The sequence below is a fragment of the Balaenoptera physalus genome, assembly GCF_965194825.1.
Source record: "Balaenoptera physalus genome assembly, chromosome: 1".
NCBI lineage: Eukaryota > Metazoa > Chordata > Mammalia > Artiodactyla > Balaenopteridae > Balaenoptera > Balaenoptera physalus.
Window position 1 is genome coordinate 99,653,729 of NC_138882.1, and position 15,625 is coordinate 99,669,353.

Below are 15,625 nucleotides of genomic sequence, written 5' to 3' on the forward strand. Positions count from 1 at the left end.
CCTGCCCCCGGAAGGATGATCCTCGAACTTTCTCCTCAGTATCACCCGTCAGGTAAAAGAGAGGCAAGGAGAGAAACAAAGATGTGAGCACAAACCCGGGCAAGTGTGGAGCAGTGTGGGAGGTGGTTAGAAGGGCCAACTCTACAGCTAGACTGTATGGGTTACAATACTGGACTTTTTACTTACTAACCCTGGTAAGTAAAATGGGAACAATAATAATAGTACATATCTTATGGGGTTGTTTTGAACATTAACACATATTAAGCACTTAGAACAGCGCCTGGCAAATAGTAAGTGCTCAATACTTTTTTTCTGCCTTTTTTGATCTCTTCACATTCTCAGGAGGCAGAAGCCACAACAAATACTTTTGTAGAAAGAATGTTGGACTTGGAATCAGAAGATCAGATGTGAGTGCCGGCTATCATCCACTTACTGTGTGATCACGTACAAGATTTTTTCCTCTCTGAGCCCTCACTTTTCTCATCCCTAAAATGGGTGTGAAAATAATTTCTCTCAACTGAGATAGCATGCTTGTAAAAGAGCTTTGTAAATTCTAAATCTAAAACACTGTGAAATAGTGATTAAAGAATTATCCCACTTGTTATTTAGGGCTTCTCCTAGGAGTAAGCAGATAGGTACCTTTCAGGAGGTCTTCAGACTAAAAGACTAGAATTCCACCGCTGGAGAGTCACTGTCTGTGTCTCCCAGCCTTTTTGGTTTTCAAGACTCCCCCTTTTAAGGAAGCCTCAGGAAGTGAAGAGCCCAGCGTGTCTGGGGGGAGAAAGGAGAAGTCTCAGGGATGTGACTGCCACCTTCAAGGAGCTGAAAGGCTGTCACAGGGTGGGCAGGTCAGACTTCTGAGTGACTCGCCCAAGAGGCAAGAACTGGGTCTCTGAGTGGAAGTAACAGGGGTCAGGTTTAGTGTCTAGAAGAAAGGAAGACAATTCTTTTGATTATAGCTCTCAGAAAATGGGGAAGGCTACTCTGATAGTGAGTGTGCTGTCACTGTAGGCATTCAAGCAGAGAACTGGGACCACTCAAAGGCGATGTGGTAGAGGAGATTGTAAGAGGTAGGAGGGGGGAAACCAGTTGACCTGAGCCTGAGACATTCTAGTTCTTCCGAGGAATGCAGCAGGCCGGTGAGGGGCAGGCAGGAAGGGAGAAAAGGACAGCCAAGGGGATAGCTAGCAGCTAGCAGGAGCCCAGGCTCAGCTACAGTGAGTTCACTGTTTTGTCAAGGGCGGTCCCTGTCTATTCGGCCAATTTGGACCCCAGAGCCTAGAACTGTAAACAATCCACTCACTCACTCAGTTAATTCAGCAAACATTTGCAGGCCTGAGAGTCAATGCGCCGCGGCCCCAAGTGGGATCGCAGACACTTGCGAGCCTCCTGCACAGTGACCGACAGGGGGCAGGAGAGACACACAGATGCCAAACTGCGCAGCCCGCTAGCTGAGCTTTCCCGCTGGGGAAACTGGGTCACTCGGTCCAAGCGGCAAACATTCCGAGGGGGATGGGCACCTTGGGCCTCCCAGCAAGGGCTGTGAGATCCCAGATGCCACCTGACAGGGCCGTCGGAGCCCTCAGCCCCCTGGACTAGCAGACATAACCCCCCGCTTGCAGAAGGAAGGATGAGATTGATAATCTGGGATGGCTGGGACTGGGGGAAGGCCGGAGGGAACTAGTCCCAGCAAAACATGTCATGCAGCTGGACACATCCCAGGACGTGTATTAGAGAAGAAGGCCTGCCAGGGCAGGGCTGGGTGTGGCGGTTTGCTTCAGAGAGAACCTGTGACCTCACTAAGGAGTTTGAGGCTCTCGGGTCTGGTTGAAATCTCCATTGGGGTGGGGGAAGGGCTCACTGGCTGGCCACGAGTCAGCGGATGCTAAACCTGGTCACTCAGTGGATAGGTGGCAGGTTTGGAGTCAGATTTGCTTTTGTGTCCTGGTTTTGCCACCTGTACCTTATAAGACCTTGTGTGAGTCATTTTCAGCCTTCAGTTTCCTTTTCTCCAGAATTTCTGGTGGTGCTGTTATAAAGATGAAGTGGGGGAATGAGGGAAGCCAGAGTACTGCCGTCGTCACCTCTTCCCAACCTGGTGGGCACATCTGGGCACAGCAGTGGAAGAGAGGCCTTCTGCACATGGCAGTGAGGAGGGGGTGCCCACTGTACTGTTCGTCTGGGCACTGTGAACTCATCCTGCAGGGACACTGCCCTGGAAGGTGGGGAGAGGCCCTCCCCATACCCCTCTCCATCCCACGGCACCCCGCTGCAGAGAGGTGCAAGGACCTGGGGAAAACAGGTCTCTCCACCCTCAAACCGTGGTCCCTTGAGGTCTTTGAGGGCTGAGAAATCAGGGAGGTGGAACACACATGGAATGAGAGGGGACCTGGAGGATGGAATGGGAGAGAAGCCACTCCCGAAACTCTAGCTCCTCCCATGGATCCTATAATGGTTAGAAGGGCCCCTTGGACCCGAAGTCAAAGACCCGCGTATATATTCTTCCTGACTGTGTGTTTTCTCCACTCATCCAAGCCCTTGAAGCCGGGACTGCGCTGCCCCCTCCTCTCCGAGAGAGGGATGGTGGGCACTGATGCTTCTGTATGAGGGCTTAGCACAGTACTCCATGCTTGTTGGCTGTTAATAAGTAAGGAATCTTGGAGAACTAATTTGAGCCCCCAGTTTTACTGACTAAAAACAAACAAACCAAAAAAGCATAAAAACTGAGGCTCAGAGAACAGTGGGACTAGAGAAAGAAAAGTTCCTGCCCTTTTCAGTTGCTTCTAGAATCTTCATGACTATTTGGAGAAAGTGACTGGACCCCTACAGTGAGCTGCCCAAACTGAGGAGCCTGGCCTCTGGGGCTCCAAGGAGCAGCCAGTGCATCTGAGGTTGAGGGCGATCGGGCAGCATAATGTGATAAAGCCGGCTGCCTGAGTTGGAATCCCAGCACTAGCTGTGAGACCTTGGGCAAGATACTTCCTATCTGGGAGCCTCCGCTTCCTCATCTAGCAAATGGGGACAATCATAGTGTTTTCCTTATAGATACTATTCTTTCCAGTACCTCTTAGTCTGAAATTGGAAACAAGAACAAACTAAATAGCCTTCTTTTTCCCTGAAAAAGCCAAATAGCAGGACCCCAAAGGAAAGGGGTGGGAGCCAGACTTTGGACTCTTCTACTCCAGGCACTGGGAACTTTGGGGAGGAAATAGCCCAGGGCTGTGGCCCAGCACACTTCTGCCCCTAGATTGCAGTGTGACCCTATTCTGGTTGCCGTGCCTCTTCGGCCTGCTTTGAACAACAGAAGGGTGGAACTTGGTGGCCTCTAAGGTCCGGGCAGCCCTGTGCCCCTGAGATTCCCAGCCGCACAGCTGGGCCCTCATTCTCTGGGATGCAGCCGAGGCCTCAAGCAGCCTCAGCAGCTAAAGAAGCAGCGCTTTGCTGGGCTCTGGCCCACTGCCCAGAGGCGGTCACTCAGCCCCGGGGAAGCCCTTGGTTTGCTGGTTTGGATGCTGAGAAGGGCCAGGCAACAGGGACTTTGGCCTATTGGCCTCTGGTTCCAGCCAAAGCTTTTCAGGGATGGATGAGCAGCAGCAGTGCTGGCAGAAGCCATGAAAGAAGCAGCCTGGAGCTCACATTCTGCGGCCTTGCTTTGAAATCCATAACCTCAGCCACATGAGAAGTGATGAAGGCCTGAAAGGAAACAATGGCCAGGGGGCCAGGGGAAGTTTCCTGTTTGAAAAGGCCTGGGTAAGGGATGGATGCCATGTGCGGGGACAAGTATTAGTAGGTGGAGGCTCTGTAAAGGCCAACAAGCAGGGACCAAAGCAGATACCCCATCACTGACTCAGTCAGTCAAGAAGCAGGGACTTAGTGTGTTCTCTGTGTGTGGCACTGGGTGGCAGCTGTGGGGATGTCATCAAAGGGGTCAGATGGGGCTGGCTTGGAGGACTTTATGATCCATGAATAATGTATGTGGTATAGACCACAAACAAATGATGGGGGGAAGGGGGTGGGGAGGGGAAGAACGCAATCCCAGGGGCCTCCAAGGACTCCCAGGTTGTGGCCCAGAGCTGGCTGCTCTCCTCTGTCGGGCAGGTGGTAGGTCGGTTTTCCTCCCTTGGGCAGTGAATCATCCGAATACCCCCTCGCTCATTTCAACACCTACAATCACCAAATCGCCCTGACTCTGTGATTGTGCCCCCTGCGTTGACTGGCTGGCTCTAGTGACTGCTCTCTGGAGTCACTGGAGGCTGGGTGAGTATGATCATCCTTGTCTGCAGACAAGCAAACTGAGGACCAGTCAGAAGTACCTCACCCAGGCCACCCAGCTTGAGGCCTGGAACTGGGATTTGAATCCATGTCCGACTATCTTCCAATCCTGTATTCATTCCAATAAGATGCCAACTCCCACTGTCTTCCCATTGCCTTGTAGCAAGGATAGACAATACCCCCAGGGCAGATTTTGTCCGAAATGTAGACATTTCCAAGGAAAATCAGCTGCTTTGCTTGCCTCTCCCCACTGTAAGCAGGAAGACAGCTCAGTGTTTGTAGGGCCACCAGGATAATGCCTAGTGGCCTTCTCCTTCCACAGATACTTCAGCTTGGGACCCAATGTCCTCCAAGGTCCCCCGGGATCTTGATGCCTCCACTTCCACTCAGCAACTCCACTCCAGGAGTTCTTGGTGACTCGTGCAAAAGAAAAAGCAAGGTCCTTGCAGAGCCAGGCAGAGCCCACTGGAGTCCTCGTGAAGGTCTCTCCGATGACCTTGAGCAAATTTCAGAACCCTCTGAGCCTGGGCCCCCTCGTCTGTTAAGACAGTGACAACAAACCATGCCAAACAAAATGTACAGCTTGGTTCTGAGAACTGAATGAGTTAACCTGTGTGAAGCCACCTGACTCTAAGAAGATATTCAATAAATACTATTCGTCATGAGATAGAATTGGGGGATTTTGTGGCAAAAAGAAAGATTATGGGAAATATAATCATTGAACACTTAAAACATTCCAGTTACTATGCTCAATCCTTTACTTGAACAATTAAGCCTCCCAACACTCCTACGAGGCAGGTAGTATCTCCTCACTTTGCAGATAAAGAATCTGAGGCTCCAAGACGTTAGGTTACTTACCCAAGATCAAAATCAAGAATCTGACCCAGAACCCAGGAGTTTAACATCTAAGGTGCTCTGCAACAATTCCCACTTTCCTGCCATGACTGGAGGATCCTTCCCTGAAATACGCTCTCGTCTATCTTTAGACTTTTGTTTAGATAAGTAAGACCTTTCTGAAGGGGCTTCACATCCCTCATGACAATAGTTACTCCTTCTCCTACACGCTCAGGACACTGTGGTTATTTTTATCCATTGCACTTTCCAAGTATAACATATATTTACACATCTGTCTCTGGCACTAAGTGGACCCTCTTGGAGGGCATGGACAAAATCTTATTTTATTTCTTTGTTTCCTCTCCAAGCAACCATTACCCATAGCACTGTGCACGCCCAGCTTTTGCTAAAAGTTTGTTGACTTGAGGTGTGTGTTAGGCAGAGTTGAGTAGAGAGCGTGACAGACCTTGGTCCGAATCCCTATTCCCACTGACTGCGTGACTAGGCGAGTGACTCAATCCCTCTGGGCCTCCCGCAGTCTCCTCACCTCTAAAACAGGCTAATAGCACCTACCATCATGAGGTGTTGTGAGGATGAAATGAAAAAATGCAGGTGTTGCATTTACATAGTGCCTGGGCACATGTTACACAGTCAGTAAACGTGTGTGATAACACCTGAGGGGTAGAGACTGGACAAGGTGTATGCTAGTGACAAGGAAAGAAAGAAGTAGCCCTGGGAAACATGCAGAAACAGGGAGGCTGCTAAAGACCAAACTTGCTTACTTTTTACAGCATGGTGGAATAGAGAGAGATAAACAGGTTGGAGATAATTTAGGGAAAGTTCAGTAAAATGTAGAAGGGCCAACAAAATGTGTTTAAGACTGCCGTGACAAGAGGGGAAAAGGAATTGGTTAGAAGTGAGAGAAGCCTGAAGCAGTGTCCCAGAGACTCTGTCCAGGATGAAAGAAGGGGCCTGGAGAAGCAAAAGATACGCCTATTCAACCAAAATAAGGAAAACGCTGGGGGGGATTGGGGGGGGGGGGACATGCAGCTGGGAGGACATGACAAACTAAGGTGGCTGTGGAAGGAGCAGCTTCTGTTGGATCCAAAAGGAGGATCTGAAAGCCAAAAGGAACGAATAATCCAGGCATTGGGCTCAAGGCGGGAGGCAGCTGTTCATTTATGGCTTGATGAACACTTGACTAAGCCCTTTCAGTTAGTTTAAGACACTCCTTCTAATGCAGTTTGGACTGAGATGTCTTTAGCTGGAGCACACGATTCGCCAAAGATCCCACCCAGGAGGGAGCAGAGAGCAGTGGAAGCGGGGGGACCCCAGACCCATGGCACAGTCTGTGGAGACTGCTGCCCGCTCTCAGCCCTGGGGTGGGGCAGCTGAAAGTTGCCAGATGGTACGAGGATGGCCTTCTGTTGGCAGTGCGCTGGGCCTCTTTGTCAAATGAAACAGTGTCCTTCTCTGAGCTTCAAACCTAATCTCTGCAATTTAACTCAAAATTTGCGGACACAGAGGCTTCTACCTGCAGGAGGTGGGGGGAGGGAGAAGGCTAGGGGCCTCTTTCCGTAATTTACAGACAGGGGGCTGCTCTTGACTGAAGTCCTTGCTCCCTCCTCTGACCATCACTCAGCTCTTTTTTTCTACAGTGAGAGAGGAAGGAGCTTGCCAAGTGGCAGGAGCCAAGTCATTAACCAGCCTGCAGGGGCAGAAATGGTCTTTCTGGCCTCAGGAGTGGAGCGAGATTGTCCAAAGCAATTTATAGGCTCACTTGAAAGGTGACATGGGCAGGGAAGTGGCTGGGGAAGAAAAATTCCTTCATCCACAGAGCCTGGAGGCAGATCTGCCCTGCCTGTTAACCAGAAATAGTACTGGGAGCTGGGAGCCTGGAGGAACACCTCCAGACAGATGTGAAGAGACCCTGTGGACAGATGTGTGCATGTGTGAATGCCCCTCTCGCTCTAATGCAGGCCCAGGTTGCGGGGGGCTGGGGTGGGGTGCGGATTATGCTCTACTCAGTTATTCAAGGGTCCAGGTGGCCCTGGCTTTACCATGTTCAACACAAGGCTGCCCTGTGTCCCAACATCCAGCTGATGGGGAGAGAACACAGAAATCATACCTGGGTCATGGTACCTGAAGTGGCACGCACCACCTCACATGCCATTGGCCGGAACTCATTCCCAAGGACGTGCTAAACTGCAAGGGAGAATGGAAAGTGAAGCTTAGCTGTATGCCCAGGAAGGAGGTGAAATGGATTTGGTGATCCGTCAGCAACCTTGGCCACATGCCCCCAGTAACCCAGGACATTTGGTGATAAGAGGGTTGGAAAGAGGCACCTGAGAAATAAACAGATTGATGAGACCTGTAGGGCTTGGGACAATATCCCACCTTGGGGTAGCCTTAATAGGTGACCCATCCTTAGCCTTAGGAGCAGGGGGCCCTGTGGGGAAGACATTTGGGAGGGGGAGTCAGGTAAGATCCAACTTGGAGTGCTAGAAGAACTGTGGAAGCTCTTGGCCTGGGAGAGAGGTGCTCTGGAGGCCTCCGGGGAATGCTCTGAGGAGAGGACGAGGGCCTGGTCACTGAGGGCGAGGTCTGGGTTCCCATGAGGCAGGTACAGGGAGCCTTAGGTAGAGCCCAGGTCACCAGGGTAGAAAAGAAGGCAGGGGTCAGGGACACACACTCCACACTGCAGTACTTTTGTGTAATTCTCCTGTGCCCCATCTTCATGGAAGAAGAGCATAGGGGCCAGGGCCTAGCCGGAGGAGGCCACCTGGGGGTCAGCAGACAAGAGATGGATCACTGCTCAGGACGGCGGGGTGAGGATGGGAAAGCAGGGCGCCTGGCATCTGAGGAGGAGGGTCCCAGAGTAAGGAGAAAGGGCTCTGCAGGAGAACAGGGACACGGAGCCAAAGAGCCCTCTTCTGTACAGGGTATAAGGTGTGGCTTTTCATTTTTATGCTGATGTTGTTACTTTTGGGTGTCCCGAGCTATCCAACAGAACTTTCTGCCATGATGGAAGTGTTCTCTATCTGGCTGTCCAACATAGTAACCACTAGCTGCATGTGGTTACAGAGCACTTGAAGTGTGGCTAGCATGTCTGAGGAACTAAATTTTGAATCGTATTCAATTTTAATTAATTTAAATGAAAATAGCCACAGGCGGCTAGCAGCTACTGAGTTGGACAGCACAGGCATAGTTTCAGCCCAAGGGAAGTAGGGTGTGGGTTGTCAGTAACTTTGGCTGAGTCTCCTCATGCCCTGCCTGTCACTGCTCCTGGGCCCTCGGCTCCGTCCCAGCTTTGGCTTAAGATGAGCCCTGGGTGGACAGAGGGTCTATGTCTACCCTCAGGTTTGGGCAGATTAGAGCCTCTGAAATCTTCATTTGCTTTCACCCCTGTGGGTCTGGGAAGAGAGATCAGTCAGAGTGCTGGGCAGCTGGGAAGCATTACTGAATCTTTGTGCTGGAGATGGAGAAGGGGCTTGGACCCTGAGTTCTCTGTCCTCGGTTTCAAGGTGTTGGGCTTCAGTCCCGGCTCCTTCGTTTATAGGAGGGTCAGAGACATTGAGGCCCGACTGATGGCATCTGCAAGAGGCTCAGGGGCAGCTCACAGCTCACAGATGGGAAACGTAATTGCATCTGCCACTCATCTGCTCCGTGCCCAGACTGTCTAATCGGTAAATGCTTTGATGCCCACTATTCACCCGCCACCCCCGCTCACTCCTCCAGCCGTCCCCCCAACTGCATTTTGAATCATCAGCACTTCGTTCCTTTCTAGCACATCCCCTCCCCTGGTTCCCAGACCAGCTGAACTAGCTCTGCTTCCAAGCCTATTGTCACTGTCTGCCATCCTGTCATCACTTCAAACATTATCAATAGACATGACTGTCTGTCTCTGTCCCAGAGGGACCCCCAGGTCCAGGGCTGCCTTGCCAGTGCTCTGGGCAACACCCAAGTCCCCTGGAGTCTGCTCTACAGTCTAAACCATCCCCCGCCCTCCTCTTGGCTCAGGCGCAAAGCTGGAGGGGCGGGACCTCCACCGATTCCTGTCCCTCCTCTCAGCAGCTCTTTCTCCTCTCTTCTTTTTTCTTTATTCTCCTCCCTCTGGAGGAGCTGGTTTTCAACCTCTCTACAGGATACAAGGTGGGCTGGTCCCCAAAACAGTATTTGAAGGCGGTGAGAGGGAGTTTACGGGAGAGAGGTGGAGCCCCGTGTGGCTGCAGGGCCCTGGAATCCAGGTGGGTCTGGTCTGCTTCCTGCCCCCTTACACAGGGTCATCTTTTAGTCAGTACCAAACTTTTCTTCCACCCTTGAAGCCTGCCCCAGTCTCCACAGGCCTGAATGGAAGTCATCCTCAAGTCCTGGTTCAAGCCCTACCTGAGTCCCCGACTCTGGTCTCACTAGGCCTCCCAGGCCTTCTTAGAATGGGCACCAGAAAGCTCTTTCTAAAGGGCAAAGGTAAGGTATCCTGCTCTGTGTAACATCTTCCAGTGGACCCTCAATGACTCCCCAGTAAGGGCTGGACTCCTTAGCAGGACTTAGGTGTGTCACAACGTCTTCCTCTTCTCCAGCCCCATACTCTCACGAGGCCAAGCTGCTCACCTTCATTTTCCCCTCTAGCTCACATATGACGTGTGATGGTCCTATGAAAGGCCTGTTCCTCTGGGTATAGCCAAGATTATTCACAGTTCACCGTGAGCTAGCTCTAAGCCCACTCATTTCTCTTCTACTCAGGAAATGCCCTCACTCTCCATCACCATTCAGATCTGCTCAGGCACGCCACCTCTGTAATGTATTCCTTGTCTCCTAACACCAGACAGGCGGCAGTAGTCCTCGGTTCTGTCAAAAGCACCTGCGTGAGGTTTTGTAGTTTTAATTTCCTTATCTATCCTGCACCTACCCCTAGCACCCAGCACCCAGGTGGGCTCCTTCATATCAGCTCGCAGAATGGAATGAAGCCCACCCTGACCATCAGCCTGGAGGTTTTCTCCCTGCCTGAAGCCAGATTGCAGGTCCTGGCTCAGAATGGACAGATGAGAGGATGAACGCAGGACCTATGGCTGATATCATTCATCAAGTGCCCTTCAAGCATTGACTGGTACTGAAAGCTGTTGTTTTCCAGGCATGGCCTTGACCCCAGCCTTCTCCTTTCTGAAGGATGGAGACCCAGGTGGGGCCGGTGTAGTTTCTTTCACAGAGCAGATGCTCCATAAACATTTATTGGATGATTAACTCCCAGTGTTCAGCTCTCAGGATGATGCTGAGCTCAGATTAAGTTTTGTTGTTGTCGTTCTCTTCTTTGTTTTCTGGTCTACAGGGAAGTGCAAACGACAGTCTCAGGGAGGACCGATGTGAGCCACTTCTTCCCACCCACTGCCCCCTTTACGGTTCTAGAGTCAGAGATTTCTGAGCTGGGCCCAGCAAGCCCTCCCCCGTCTCTGGACTGCTCTCTTGGGACCAGCTTCCCACAGCCTCCCCCGTCCCCAGGAGCAGCCAAGACATCTTATTCATGGATGCGCCTTCTGTGCAGGGCTTCGGCGGTGGCTGCTCTTCCACCACTCTGCCACTCGCTCCGCCGGGGCCCTGCCAACTTCCCTCCTCCACACCTGATGGCGTACCTGGCCGGGTTCTCAGCCTCGCTTGGGATTGCTTTCTTTGGTTCCAGGCTGGGTTGCCTTTCCTCTTCTTCTCTGAAGCACCCATGGTGCCTGGACCTTTACCAGTTTGCCACCCAATTCCGTTTCCCTCCTGACCTCGTCCCCGTGTGCATCTCTTAGAGCACGGCCAGGGCCCTTCTTACTTGGTCTTTATTTATTTATTTTTCTGGAAGATTTTTTTTTTTTAATTTGTTTTTTAATTGAGGTAATATTGGTTTATAATATTATGTAAGTTTCATATGTACAACCTTGTATTTCTACTTCTGTATACACCTCAGTGTACTCCCCACCAAATATTGAGTTTCCATTCGGCACATGCAGTTGATCCCCTTTAGCCATTTTGCCCTCCCTGCCGTCCCTTACCCTCCAATCACCACTATGCTGTTCTCTGTATCTACCTGTTTGGTTTGGTTTGGTTTGTTCATTTATTTTGTTTCTTTGTTTGCTTGTTTGTTTTTATTCCACATATGAGTGAAATCGTATACGGTATTTGTCTTGCTACATCCGACCCACTTCACCTAGCACCAATACCCCCGACATCCATTCACGCCGCTGCAAAGGGCAAGACCCCATCCTCTTTATGACTGAGTGGTACTCCATTGTGTGTGTGTGTGTGTGTGTGTGTGTGTGTGTAGATATAGATATGATATAGATATACACCACATCTTCTTAATCCATTCATTGGAATATTTTTTCACTTACTCGGTCTTTAGCACCAGACTGCACTCGTCCTCCTTGAGCCTCAGTGGTGTGCGTTACCTCCCTCTATCATGCCGTGGATTCCTTGAGAGTGGGCTCTGGGACTAAGTACAGCTCTGCAGCCTCCCATACTCTCCACGTTCTCCCTCAGGACCTTGCCCATGGTAAGCCTTAATGCCTTTTTATTGATTACTCAGAGATGGAGGCTCGTTAAGAGGTTTTTGAAACTTGGGATCTCTTCCATTAAGAAAATGGTACTTGGGATCTCTTCCATGAGGACAACGCTTCCCAAGGTGGGTTGTAGGATATTAAGAGGTGTTATAGGATAAAGAGACCCATGATCAACTAAAACATTTCTTAGAGCCCTTAATGTGTTCATGTACATTGTGATTTTCCAAGTTAAAAGATGTGGGAGTCTAAGATCCCCATGGATTAGGATCCCCATGGACACAGGACCCTAAGACAGGCACTCAGGATGGTAGAAGACATCTACTATATCAGGTAAAGGATAGAAGGCAACTGGTTAGGGCAAAGACTAGGGTAAGGTCAGCAAGTAAAGCCAACCTCACAAAGATGTGCTCTGGATCACAGAGCTCACACAGCTAACGCCAGATGGGACTCCCAGTAGGTGAAGGGAGCTCTCAGAGTCTTATCTACCCCCAACCCCAGGGGGTGGTGCACTGTCATCAATAGCTTAACCAATAAACTTTCACTCAAACTACCATACATCTGGACCCAACAGCCAGATTCCAGATAGAGAATTTCTAATTAAGCTGAAGATCTAGGAATTTTCTGCCAGGACTTATAAGCAAAATAGATGGCTTTCTATGAGGCTGGACTGGCCACAGCCAAACAAATTTGGCCAAGAAACCTTTTTTTTTCTTGAAACCCCTCACAGGATTGATGTCTCTGGGAACACACCTTGGTAAATGTGCCTTAGAGGCACTAATCTCTCTTCGCATCAGGGAGGAAACTCCATATGATCACCACTGGTGTTTTGTGGACCTTTTGTTTATAAAGCACCTCTGGGTACTTATCCTATCATAGGAATCTCCCAGCCTTCCCCTGGATGGTAGGACTAACGTGGCCATTGTCCCCATGGTACAGATGACAGAAGGCAGGGAGGGCCCTGGGTTGGAGAGTCCTGAGTCATGCATTTGAAAGTCTGCTCTGCTAGTTACTATTTGTGGGCTATCTATCTCTGAAATGGGAACATCTGTCTCACAAGGTTACTGACAGGATGAAATGAAAATATGTGTTAGGTTACTATGTAAAACCCCTTACCCCAATATGTGTTTATTGGACCCATGCTGTGTGGCTCTCCAAAAAGAAGAGCTACCACTCACTGGGTGCCATACACAGTGCTTGGCACTTTCTGTATGTTATTGAATGTAATCCTCACAATATCCTTGTGGTGAGGGTTGGTTATTGCAATCCCCATTTTCTAGATGAGGAAACTGAGGTTCAGAGATTTGAGATTTTCCCAAGTTTACATACCTAAAGTAACAGTCAGAAAACTTGAACTCAGAGCCAAACCCAAAGCCCATGTTCCATACTCTTTAATGTTAAGAGTTAAGATGCTAGTTCTAAAAAATAAAAATAAAAAAACAAGGCCTACCTCACATGCAAAAACAAACAAACAAAAACAGATGAAAAGGATACTCATTCTAGGCTATGCTGAATGGGGTTCCATATCATAAAGATCAACAGTATTAATGTTAATCTTTAAAATTAAAAGCAGTAAATTGGTGTTAAAAGAAGTGCGCCCAAAGCTTAGTTCCACAGGCAGCAAGTCTCTTTCTTGTCTGTCTTCCATTTTCCTGCTCTGGGAAACAGGGGAAATTGCCACTATTTCCCAAGGCTGTTGCAAGAAGTAAATTGACCTAGAATATGCAAAGCAGCTACAACAGTGTCTGGCTCTTGGCAGACACTCAATAAGTGTAGCTGAATGAGATTCTTTGTAGCTTATAATCCAGCAATAACACATAGGAACATGCCCGCAGATACAGTGATTTTTAACACTGAATATAAGAGCGGTGAAGACATCAGTGCTCATTTCTATTACTGTGTTTTAACAATCAGGCGGTGAGACATGAGGGCAGGGCAGGAGCAGGCAGAATAAACTAGGGGTTAAGAGTACCACACAACCTGATCAAATCCACTTACCAGTTTTGGGCCCTTGGGAAAGTTACTCAGCCTCTCCATGCCTGTTTCCTCATCTGTAAAATTGCAGGTTAGTTGTGAGGATTAAAGGAGTGAATATATGCAAAGCACTTAGAACACTGACTGGCACAGGGTAAGTGCTATGTAAGCATCCCCACCTCCCGCTACCAGCTGTCTCTCCCTCCTCTGAACCCTTGTAACTCTCATGAACGCCAAAGACAGGTTGGGATAACTTTCATGCTTTGGCATTTTTTGGCGTATACACGTTTTATCGCTCCTACTAGATTTAAGCAATTTGAGGGCAGGATGTTGTCGGATTCAGCCCGCGCAGAGTTCATACCAAAGCAAGCGCTCCACAGCTGATTGTGGAATCAGTGAAGAAACCAATGAATTAGAACACAGCCTTGGGGTCCAGTTCTGAAGGGCAGAGGGCGTGTGCTTCCACCTCCCATGCAACTCCATGGCCAGGCCCTTTCACTACTCTGGTGTCCCTCTGCTTCTCTCCTCTTGTCCTGGCTACAGAGATCCCAAGAAGTGCACCCGTGCTCTGAAGAGGCAGACTGAGGTTGTAGGGGCCCGGCCGCCCCTCCCCACAATGCTTTGGCCAGTCAGCCAGCACCCGAGACCACAGACCAGCCTGATATGCCGGCAGAGTAAGTGCTCAAAAGCATGTGGGAGTATGACGTAAGAAAGTGTTCCCCCCACTACTGTCTGAAAGCCCACCCTTGCTCTCCAGGCATCCTCTGGGACAGCTCAAAGATGATTAGCATAGGAAGTCATTAGCTACGAGGCTTTCTGCAGCTCAGGGTAGGAAAAGTGATCAAGGGCCCAAGGGACTGAGATGGGGAAGAGGAAAGTAGGCAAATTATGGAGCCTGGGAAACAGAGGATTGCTCTCTCTCCTCTCCAGGGTCCTGGTAGTTAGGGTCTGGCTCACAGGGTATCAGAGGGGAAGGAGCCCCAGAGGTCCTCAGTATCCAACCCTCCTAGGGAAATGACCAGAGGGGGCAGACCACACTGCTCACATCTGTCCCAGGCTCATTCCTCACCCGTCTTCCCATCCTATTCCTCACCCGTCTTCCCATCCTCTTCCCAACCCCCTCCACTGATGTTCAACACATGGGCCATTCTTCCGGGAGGCCACCTGGCACAGCTGCCCAAACTTGGGCTTTGGGAACAATCAGACCTGATTTCAAATGAGGACTCTCTCAATTACTGTCCATGGGATGCTGGCCAAGTTCCCTAACCTCTCTGGGCTTCAACTTCCAATATTACTAATGGTACTATGCCAACAACACTAATTTCACAATATTGTTGAAATTGACGAGGGCTAATTACATTGTCTCCAATGGTGCCTAGTACATAGTAAGTGTTCAGCAAATTATTATTGGGGGGATACAGTTCCAGGTCTAGTCATACCGTACAATCCCTTTCCCTCTGTTTTCATCCAGCTGAAAGCCAGCCAGAGTCACGACAAGGCATCAGGAGATCTGGGGTGGGGGGGGGACAGGAAAGCAGGACAGTCCTTCCTGTTCTCTGGGTGACCTGTCAGGGAGAGTTACAGGCTGAGTGCTGAACCGAACCTCGTGTCTGTATGTGTGTTGTAGGCAAGGGCATTTGCTAATAAGACCAAGCTATCCTCCTGCCCTGAACCCTCTAGATGAGCTGTTTGTCTCCTCTCCCCCGCAATCCCTACTTGCTTTTCTCCAGTAAAGACCTTGGGGTCTGAGTAGATAGATAGGTTGGATGCTTGATTGGGGAAAGAAACATCGCAAGAGTGACATCAGTAACAAACAAGAACAATAGCAAATTTCTGAGGGCGGACTGTTTGGTAAGCTCTATGCCCATTACTTCATTTCATTATCACACCTCTTAGAGAAAGGTACTCTTATTATCCCCATTTTATAGATGAAGAAACAGGCTCAGACAGATCCAAAAACTTGTCCAGGGTCACACGGTTAACAAGTAGGGACATCGGATTTGAATTAGTCT

The 15,625-nt window shown here is 49.8% G+C and overlaps 1 long non-coding RNA gene across 1 annotated transcript in view; it reads left to right on the forward strand.

The window, feature by feature from the left end:
• Nucleotides 1-15,625, forward strand: part of LOC309649154 — a 27,962-nt gene continuing 12,337 nt past the window's right edge. Inside the window, exons 1-2 of the long non-coding RNA XR_014256965.1 lie at nucleotides 1-11,635; nucleotides 14,157-14,287. This is a non-coding gene — a long non-coding RNA (uncharacterized lncRNA). The remainder of the gene's footprint in view (nucleotides 11,636-14,156; nucleotides 14,288-15,625) is intronic.